At 43.1% G+C, this 10085-nt stretch overlaps 1 protein-coding gene across 1 annotated transcript in view; it reads right to left on the reverse strand.

Annotated features, from left to right (window-relative positions):
• The window catches only part of LOC150040652 (uncharacterized), a 109832-nt gene extending 100915 nt beyond the window's left edge, over window positions 1-8917 (reverse strand). Inside the window, exon 1 of the mRNA XM_090325997.1 lies at window positions 8852-8917. The gene's annotated coding sequence lies outside the window, so the exon portion shown is untranslated. The remainder of the gene's footprint in view (window positions 1-8851) is intronic.
• Window positions 8918-10085: the final 1168 nt, after the last annotated feature.

Consider the following 10085-nt stretch of genomic DNA (forward strand, 5'->3'; position numbering starts at 1 on the left):
TGGTGTATTTCGGGCCTAATTACCCTTGGGGGGAATACGATCCAGTAGTAGAGGAGGAAAGAATGAGCTTCTTGTAATGGGGCCTTCACATTGTTTCACACCTAATGAAGACTGAGGAATAGAACATAGTTCATTCACCATATTTCAGCACCACAAAAAATTTGTGATGATACAGTTGCACCATTTCACAGTATGGCCTTTGTTATTAGTGGAGATTAAGGTGACTGTGATACCCATTCCTTTTACCCTACCTAATCCTAGGTCACAAGTGTGTGTGTGTGTGTGTGTGTGTGTGTGTGTGTGTGTGTGTGTGTGTGTCAGACTGTCTGTCTGTCTGTCTGTCTGTCAGTGTGTCTGTCTGTTTACATCCAGACAAGGAAAATACATGGTCTAGATTTGGCCTTTCTACAAGCATGGTTGTGCATACTAGTAGTGGGGCAGAACTTAAAACAGCAGCCTCAGAAAGGAAGACATCATAGCTGATGTGGCAAATGCCTGCAACCCAATCCACAGACCAGTACAACACACATAGAGCAGCCTGGCATGGTGGCATGATTCTCGCTCAAAGAAAAGCAGAAGGCAGAACAGGTGTAGCAAGTGGCATTATGGAAACCCTAAGGAAGGATAGAAGGACAAAGAATGTGCATCCAGTGGAGCAGTGCTGAGCTGTGAGTACACACATGAATCTGTGCTCAGCCTCACATGAAGCCCTCATGCCCACCTCCTGTCTGATTGGTCCATCAACATGCGTGGTGGGCTGAGTGTCAGGAATGGATGCTGGTGGAGCATGCGCCAATCCGGGACACTAGATTGTTCTCAGGGTCACGACAACTGGTGTGTGTGCGTGGGGTCGTGACCCCGTCCAGCACTGTGCGCAGGCGCCGTCGTGGGCGCTAGAGGTCAGAACGGTCGGCGTGGTCTTCTCCAGCAGAGCCGAGCGCTGAGGTAATTGCCGCCTGGCTGTCGGCCGCGCGGCATCTCCAGAGGTCTGAACTTCAGTGGATGGTTTGAAGACGCGGGCAGGGAGAGAAGAGCGGTGACCAGGGGCTGTGTGGGAGCGGGGTTCGAGTGGGGAGGAGACTCTCTTCTGGTGCTGCGGGCTAGGCCGTCGGGGTTCCTGTCAGGACCCCCGGATGGCAGCAGTAGGGGAGAAGGCGTCTCGGCCCTCGGCCTGGAGCCACTGGGGTGCGGCTGGCTCTTGGACGGAGCCGCGGGGCGGTGGAGGGGAAAGGATGTCCCTAGGCCGCGTGGGGACCTGGGGCCCCTCAGCGAATGCACCCCGAGAGGAGGGAGGGTCGTGTGGGGACGGGGAGTGGAGACATTGCATGCACGCTGATTCTGGGCCTTGGTCCTCCACAGACGCCGCCGGCGGGGGGCGCAGAGGCCTAAGGGCTCCCGAGATCTCCACTGGCAGTGCGGGTGCCGGACCACGTTGTCGCCTGGCTGTTGGCTGCCTTGCCGAGTCCGCAGGTCTGGTCCTCACGTGGTTCTTTGAAGACGCCATCAGGTAGAGGAAAGGAGGTGAGAGGTAAATCTTGGGAAGAAGGAATTTTTCTTTTTGCCATTTCTTTTCTCTTTCTGTCTTTCGTTGTTTCTTTCTTTCTTTTTGATTTTTTTAAATTTTTATATTCTTGTCAGAGTGATGTACAGAGAGATTACAGTTGCCTGCCTAAGGTAGTGAGTACATTTCTTGTGGAATGTTTGTTACTCCCTCCCATGTTTTTCTCCCCCTATTCATTCCCCAACTTCCCCAAGATGTAAAGTCCATTTCCAAGATAAACAATTACAATTTGGGGAAAGAATGCATTCATAAGATAAATATAAGTGACCGGAAAGATAAACAGGCCAGGATTTTTGATATATAGGAAAAAGGAATTATGCTCTCCCATTTATCCAATTATGTCAGAAAAATTCTGTATAAAAACTATTTTGCTGATTTAATTTGTTTTAATGACAACCTGGCAGGAACATTTACATCCAAAAGTCCCCCTGCTGCTTTTTGTTTTTGTTAATATTTTTATTATAATTAATAAAAGGGTTACATGATATTTGCCAGATAGAGGGTGCATTAATTCACATACATTGATACCCTTTCACATGTCTTGGTCCCCATTACCCTCCCCTTGCCCCATCGTGGTTTAACCCCCTCCCTATCCAATTTCAAATAACCAAATACAAATAAATCCAATATATCAGATAACAAATATATCAGATAACTGTAACAATATGAGATACCCAAGGGACAGCAGAAGAGATGAGAGATAACATAGTACATTAAGGACAACAATCATTCATTATATGGCTTTTGTTTCAATATCCTGGAGGTCCTTTCAATTAGCTTCACATTATATGGCTTTATGTATCAAGGTTTTGCTCTATTGCAGATCTCTGCTAGTAGAGCCCAGGGTTTCTACTGATTATGACAAATGAGGGAAACCATTGAGCCTAAGTTCCTTTGAGTCTGGCTTACTTCACTTAATATGATTTTTTTCTAAGTCTTTCCATTTCCTAAAAAATGGGGCGATGTCGTTTTTTCTGACAGCAGCATAGAATTCCATTGTGTACAAATACTACAACTTGTTGATCCACTCATCAACTGAGGGACATCTAGGTTGGTTCCATATCTTTGCTATGGTGAATAATGCTGCAATGAACATTGTTGTGGTAGTGGATTTAGTATGCCCTAGTTTCTGGATGGTTGGGTAAATGCCAAGTAGTGGAATTGCTGGGTCATAGGGGAGCTCTATGTTTAGCCTTTTGAGGCACTGCCATACTGCTTTTGATAGTGATTGAACGAGTTTGCACTCCCACCAACAGTGTAGTAGTGATCTCTCCTGGCCACATCCCCTCCAGCATCTGTTGTTATTAAGTTTTCTTGATCCTGGCCATTCTAACTGGAGTGAGGTGGAATCTTAGATTTGTTTTGATTTGCATTTCTTTTATGACCAGAGATGTTGAGCATTTTTTCATGTGTCTATAGACCATTTTGTTTCTTCTTCAGAGAAGACTCTCTTTAAGTCTTTGACCCATATTTTAATGGGATGGTTGTTACTTTGGAGATTAGTTTTGGAGTGATTCAATTTTTTGAGCTGTTGATATATTTTAGATATGAGGCCTTTGTCTGTTGTTTGGTTGGTGAAGATCTTCTCCCACACTGTAGGCTTCCTATTTAATTTACTAGCTATGTCCTTTGCCATACAAAAGCTCTGCAGTTTAATGCAGTCCCACTTAGCCAGCCTTTCTCTGATTTGTTGTGATTCTTGGTCCTTATTAAGAAAGTTTTGACCTGTGCCAAGGAGGCCTAGTGCATCTCCTATTCCTTCTTGTAAAGTTTTCAGTGTGTCAGCTTTTACCTCCAGGTCTTTGATCCATTTGGAGTTAATTCTAGTGCAGGGTGTTAAAGAAGGATCCAACTTTAGTTTTCTGCAGATGCTTAACTAGTTCTGCCAGCACAACTTGTTGAAGAGGCTGTCTTTCTTCCATTCAATTTTTTTGACTCCCTTGTCAAAGATTAGGTGGCCATAGGTCTTTGGTTTAATATCTGGGTCCTCAGTTCTATGCCATTGGTCTTCAGGGCCTGTTCTTGTGCCTGTACCATGCTGTTTTAAGAATTATAGCCCTTGAATAGAGTCTAAAGTTTGGAATTGAAATTCCTCCAATGCTGTTGTTTCTGCTAAGAAGTGTTTTTGCTATACAGGGTCTTTTCTTATTCCATATGAAATTGTGAATTGCCTCTTCTATTTCTTTAAAGAATGCCATTGGGATATTGATGGGTATTGCGTTGAATTTGTAGATAGCCCTTGGCAAGATTGTCATTTTCACAATGTTGATTCTTCCAATCCAGGAGCATGGGAGGTTTTTCCATTTCCTGAGTTCTGTTTAATTTCCTTTTTTAGGGTTTTAAAGTTTTCATCAAAAACGTCCTTTGCATTCTTAGTTAAGCTAATTCCTAGGTACTTTATTTTCTTTGAGGCTATTGCGAAAGGAGTTGCTTTCCTCATTGTTGCCTCGTTCCTCTCACTGTTGGCGTAGAGGAAGGCAGTTGATTTTTGAGGGTTAATTTTATACCCTGCTACCCTTCCAAAGTTTTGAATCAGCTCAAGGAGCTTTGGAGTAGAGTCTATAGGATTCTTTAAATACAGAATCATGTCATCTGCAAAGAGGGATAGTTTTACTTCCTCTTTCCCTACTTGGATCCCCTTTATGCTTGCTTCTTGCCTTATTGCACTGGCCAGGAATTCTAATACTATGTTAACGAGGACTGGAGAGAGTGGGCATCCTTGTCTCATTCCTGATTTTAGAGGGAATGGCTTTAGATTTTCACCATTAAGTGTAATACTGGCAGTGGTTTGTCATACACAGCCTTTATTATATTGAGGAATGTTCCATGGATTCCTAGTTTCTCCAGAGCTTTTAACATAAAGGGGTGCTGGATCTTGTCAAATGCCTTTTCCGCATCTATTGAGACAATCATGTGATTTTTGTCCTTGCTCCTGTTGATGTGATGAATTATATTAATTGATTTGTGAATGTTGAACCAGCTTTGCCTCCCTGTGATGAATCCAGTTTGATCATAGTGTATAATTTTTTTGATGAGTTGTTGTAGACCGTTGGCCAGTATTTTGTTGAGAAGTTTTGCATCGATGTTCATCAAAGAAATAGGTCTATAGTTCTCTCTCTTTGATGAATCTCTGTCTGGTTTGGGGATGAGGGTTATACTGGCTTCACAGAATGAGTTTGGTAAAGAACTTCCATTTTTAATTTCCTTGAAGAGCTTGAGTAGTATTGGTGTGAGCTCTGCTTTGAAGACCTTATAGAATTCAGCTGTGAATCCATCTGGTCCTGGGCTTTTCTTAGGTGCAAGTTCTCTAATAGTCATTTCTATTTCAGAGCTTGAAATAGGCCTTTTTAGTTGGGTTAGTTCTTCTTGGTTCAGTGTGGGTATGTTAATATTGGCTAGGAATTCATCCATTTCTTCTAGTTTCTTAAATTTGTTGGCGTAAAGTTTTGAGATGTATTCCCTCATGATATTCTGGATCTTGGTAATTTCTGTCGTGATATTACCATTTTCATCTGCGATTTTGTTTATTTCGATATGCTCTCTTCTTTTTTTTTGGTAAGATTTGCTAAGGGTTTGTCAATTTTGTTAATTCTTTCAAAGAACCAACTCCTTGTTTTGTTGATTCTTTCTATAGTTTTTTTGGATTCCAAATCATTTAATTCTGCTTTGATTTTAGTAATTTGCTTTCTTCTACTGGGATTAGGGTTGGTTTGTTGCTCTTTTTCCAGGAGCTTAAGGTGAGACATTAACTTGTTGGTTTGCAATTTTTCCAACTTGTTGCTGTAGGCACTCAGTGCTATAAATTTTCCTCTGAGTACTGCCTTTGCCGTGTCCCAAAGGAGTTGGTATTTTGTGTGCTCCTTATTGTTAAATTCATAAACTGTTGGATTTCTGTTCTGATCTCTTTGATGACCCATTGGTGATTCAACAATGTGTAGTTCAGTCTCCATGAGTTACTGGGATTTCGTTTGTGGAGTTGTGTGTTCAGTTCCAATTTGATGCCTTTGCGGTCTGAGAGCATGCAGGGAATAATTTCATTGTTTCTGAATCTGACCAGGTTTATTTTATGGCCTAAGATGTGGTCTATTTTGGAAAATGTTCCATGTGCTGCTGAGAAAAACGTATATTGTGTAGTTGCTGCGTGGAATATTTTGTAGATGTCTGTTAGATCTAGTTGGTCTATATAGTTGCTCAGTTCTAAGGTTTCTCTGTTGAGTTTTTGCCTTGTTGATCTGTCCATAGGTGAGAGTGGTGTGTTAAAGTCACCAATAATCACAGTGTTTCTATCTATGTATGGTTTCAGTGAAAGTAAAGTTTGCTTGATGAAGTTCGGAGCTCCGGGATTGGGTGTGTAGATATTTAGGATCATTATGTCTTCCTAGAGGAAAGATCCCTTTAATAGTATGTAGTAATCTTCTTTGTCTTTTCTTACTAATTTTAGTTTGAAGTCTATTTTATCTGATGTGAGGATGGCAACTCCAGCCTGTTTATGGGGGCCGTTAGCTTGATAGAGTTTATTCCAACCTCTCACTTTCAAAAGATGATTGTTTTTTTGGGTAAGATGTGTCTCTTGAAGACAGCAGAACGTTGGATCTTGCTTTTTGATCCAACTAGACAGACTATGCTGTTTAATTGTTGAGTTAAGTCCATTGATATTGAGAGTTAGGATTGAGAGATATTTATTAGTTCCTACCATTTTTAAAAAGCTTTTATTAGGTCCTGTGTCTTGACAATTCTTGTGGTCCTGAGATGGCATGCTGTTTGGTGCCATTTCTTTCCCTATATTGCATTTATTTTGGTTTTCAATGTGTAGAACATCTTTTACAATTCTCTGTAGTGTTGGTTTTGTTGCTACATATTGTTGCAGCTTTTCCCTGGAATTGAATGTTTTTATTGTTCCCTCAGTTATAAATGAGAGCTTTGCTGGGTACAGTATTCTTGGTTGGTAGTTATTTGACTTAAGGGCATGACATATGTGCTTCCAGTCACTTCTTGCTTGCATGGTCTCTGCTGAGAAATCTGGGGTTATTCTTATTGGTTTGCCTTTATAGGTTATTGATCCCTTTCCCTGGCTGCCTTTTGGATCCTTTCTTTGGTTTCTATTGATCCAGTTCGGATTACAATGTGGCGGTGGGATGTTCTTTTCTGGTCTGGTCTGTTTGGTGTTCTAAAAGCTTCTTGTATCTGGATGGGCCTGCCCTTCCTGATATTTGGGAAATTCTCTGAGATGATTCCCTGAAGTAAATTTCCAATACCATTTACCTCTTTCTCCAGACCCTCCTCAATACCAATTAGCCTTAAATTAGGCTTCCTAATTGTATCTTGGACCTCCTGAAGCGGTCTCTCTTGTTTCTTAGATTTGGATTGACTTATTTTCTGTTCTTTCTCTATAACAACTAAATTATCTTCAGCCCCGGGAATTCTCTCTTCTGCATTGTCTAACCTGATATCAAAGCTATCTACTTTATTCTTCATCTCCCTTGCTTCTAATTGCTCATTTTTGATGCCTTGCATCTCTACTTTTAGATAATGTATGGATTTCTTTAACTCCTTGATTTCCATTTGATTGTTTAGCTCAGTAGCTTTATTTTCTTTGGACATTTGCTGGAGTTCGGTCACCTTTTTATTCGTGGATTCTATGAATTCATCCATTTTCCTTTGAAAAACCTTTATTATGGCCTCCTTTATAGCTTCTTCTTTTTCACTTATCACCTTGTTTATGGTTTCCTCTTGTTTAGCTATGGCTTCCTCCCTTGTCTCTTTCTTTATATTTTCACATTTTTCATTAATGATGTTTATCAATTGCATTTGTATAGCACTTGGGAGAGTCTCCTCTAGTTTTGCCAGTGACTGTTCCATTGTCTGTTTATATTGGGTGGGAGATGTTATTCCTTGATTTGACATTTTTCTTGAGTTTCTTGTTCTGCCCACTTGAAAATGGGAGCAAGATTAAAACTAAACACAATTATAGTTTTTCAGATATAACCAACCTAGACCTCTGTAGCTGGCAGACACTAGATGTTCACAATTTTTGGTTGGTGTTATCACTCTTTCTTTTTTGTGCACTTACAGACCAGTCTAATACAGCCACGGATAAGCTATTTATGACCAATACTGCAAGCCTCTCAATCCAATCTCTATTGTATTTAAGTCCCTCTTAGCCTAGAGTATAATTGAACACCTAGGTATACAGTATTGCTCAACAGCCATCAAGTGTAGATTCATGCATTGTGAGGGTTGAAAGACGAACAGAGGACCAGAGATAGAAAAATAGAATGAGAGAGATCAGGGGAGGTACAAGAGGATTAACGTAGGAGTGTAAGATTATTATAGTAATGAAGAAAAGATATAGCGAAAGGATAACTGACCTAAGTTGGTAAATAGGTAGCGTATTTGAGTACAAAGTTTGGAAAGTATTTAGATAAAACTTATGTGTTGCTGCACGACTAACTCTCAGCCCAACCAGTGGCCTCACAGTGGGCCGTGGGATGGATCTGCGAGCTTCAGTCTGAGTGCGCTGGGCAGACATTTTCCTGTGCTGCTTCCAGGGGCAGCCCCAGGCCAAGGGTCTGCAGTTTGAGAGTTTCCAGGGGCTCTCAGCAGGATCAGCGGGAGACTGTTCTGTTCCCAGGGGCGGGGCCCAGCTGAGGACGTGGTCTCCAAGGGCAGATCCTTTCTGATTCTCAGAAGGCGAGCTTAGCTGCTGGTCAGCCCTTCAGATCCCTGCTGTGTTTCCACTGCTTTGTCAGAGAGTCTGTGACTGTGGGGGGCCCCTCGGTGCTGTCTTGCTCAGGATTCCCAGGTGGAGGATGCCCCGCTCAAGAATTGAGGGGGGGGGCAGATGCTGGCTCCTATTTTCCCACACAACCCACCCGCTGCTGTAAGGCAGGGCTTCAGCGCCCTCCACTCTCCAGATCCAGTGGCCTGGGAGGGGAATCTGTTGGGTGGGTGGGAGCTGGGACAGCTCTGCCTCCCCTGGTGGGGTGCTGAGTCTTAGTGTAGCCTGCCTGTCAGTCTCCAGTCAGAGGGCTGGGTGTTGAGCCTGTTCGGAGGGTGGGAGTTGGAACAGCTCTGCCTGCCTTGGTGGGGTGCTGGGGCAGCCCGCCTGTCAGTCGCCAGTCAATGGCCTGGGGGAGGGGGCTGTTGAGGGAAGGGACAGGATTCTAAATTCCTTGCCCCCCTGCTACTGCCGGTCTTTCTCGGGCGGGGTTGAGGGGTCTGAGTTAAGTTCTATTGCTTGGCACCCGCTCTGCTTTACCGATGTATTTGGGAATGCGCTGTGTTACTCACGCCTCTGCATTCCATCTGCGGGTGCTCCACAGTGTTGGGGAGTCTTTCACTCCCCTCGGGTCTCCTACGCCGCCTGTGTTCCGCGTCTGGGTTCTGCTGCTTGCTGTTCTGGTTCCGCGTCTGGGTTCCGCTGCTTCTGAGGCTCGCTGGCCCAGTCCAATGCTGGTTTCTGCAGCAGTCAGGGCTGGCTGGCCCGGCGACCCTCTGCCACCGCTTTTTGCAGCTCAGAGCCGGCGGCGAGGGGTGGGGGAGGGGTCCTCGCTTTCCGAATTCTTTGAGAAAGTTAGATGTAAGCTATATCTGGATTTCTTTTCCGGTTTGAGTCCTTCTCCGTTGCTTTTTGAGATTGTTGTTGTGGATTTCTTAAGGTAATTGGCTCGTGGGACTCCCTGGTTCTCTCTTTTTGTGAGAGAGAGCTAGGCAGGGTCCCTATTCACTCGGCACCATCTTCCGCTCTCCTCCGTTCTTTCTTTCTTTTTAGTTGCTTGTCTACTTTTACCACAGTGGGTGTGGTTAAGATACTGATGAAGGGATACTGGCTTCCTTCCAGCTTTCTCTGGGGATGTCCTTGACAAATTTCTTTCAGTGGAACCTCCAGATTGGAAGTGGTGCGCCAAATCCAAGCTGGGCCAATTTAGATGCCTCCTGATGACTTTTGTAAAAATTTACTAAGTTAAGGAAGCATTGTTATGGTAACCTAATGCCAAGGCCTCATTTCAGTGAAATCTATCTCACAGTGCTCTCCTGGTTGCTTCCTCTATGTGTGCTGGCTTGGATAGCAGGGTGGGGTTAGGAACAGTCATTAAAATATTTAGGTTTCTCACTGCTGTGAAGGCAGCTTTTCAGGCAGTGACAGTACCAGCATGTTTTCCTTCTACTTCCATAGAATTCACTTTTTGATGCCTGGGATAATGATCCAGGGAGACAATTTTCAGTACCCATATTTATACCAATAATGCTGGGATATCATGGCCAGACATAAAGGGTAGAGACTGTAACCATCTCTCATAAGTGAGGTCTCCGCACTCAGGGGTTTCTGTATTAACACCTTTTTCTATGCCTATTCCTTTAATTTATCATACCTCATTTTTTCCAAAATGATTTTCCCTTGTTTTTTTAACTAAAGAATTTATTAACATTGATTTTACATCATATTTCAAATGACATGTTTAGCAAACAAGTATTCAAGAAGGGAATCTCGATATACAAACACTGGCACTTAGATTTTAGAACA

This window comes from Megascapheus bottae, chromosome X (genome assembly GCF_031878675.1).
Source record: "Megascapheus bottae isolate mThoBot1 chromosome X, mThoBot2.hap1, whole genome shotgun sequence".
In the NCBI taxonomy this organism is placed as follows: Eukaryota; Metazoa; Chordata; class Mammalia; order Rodentia; family Geomyidae; genus Megascapheus; species Megascapheus bottae.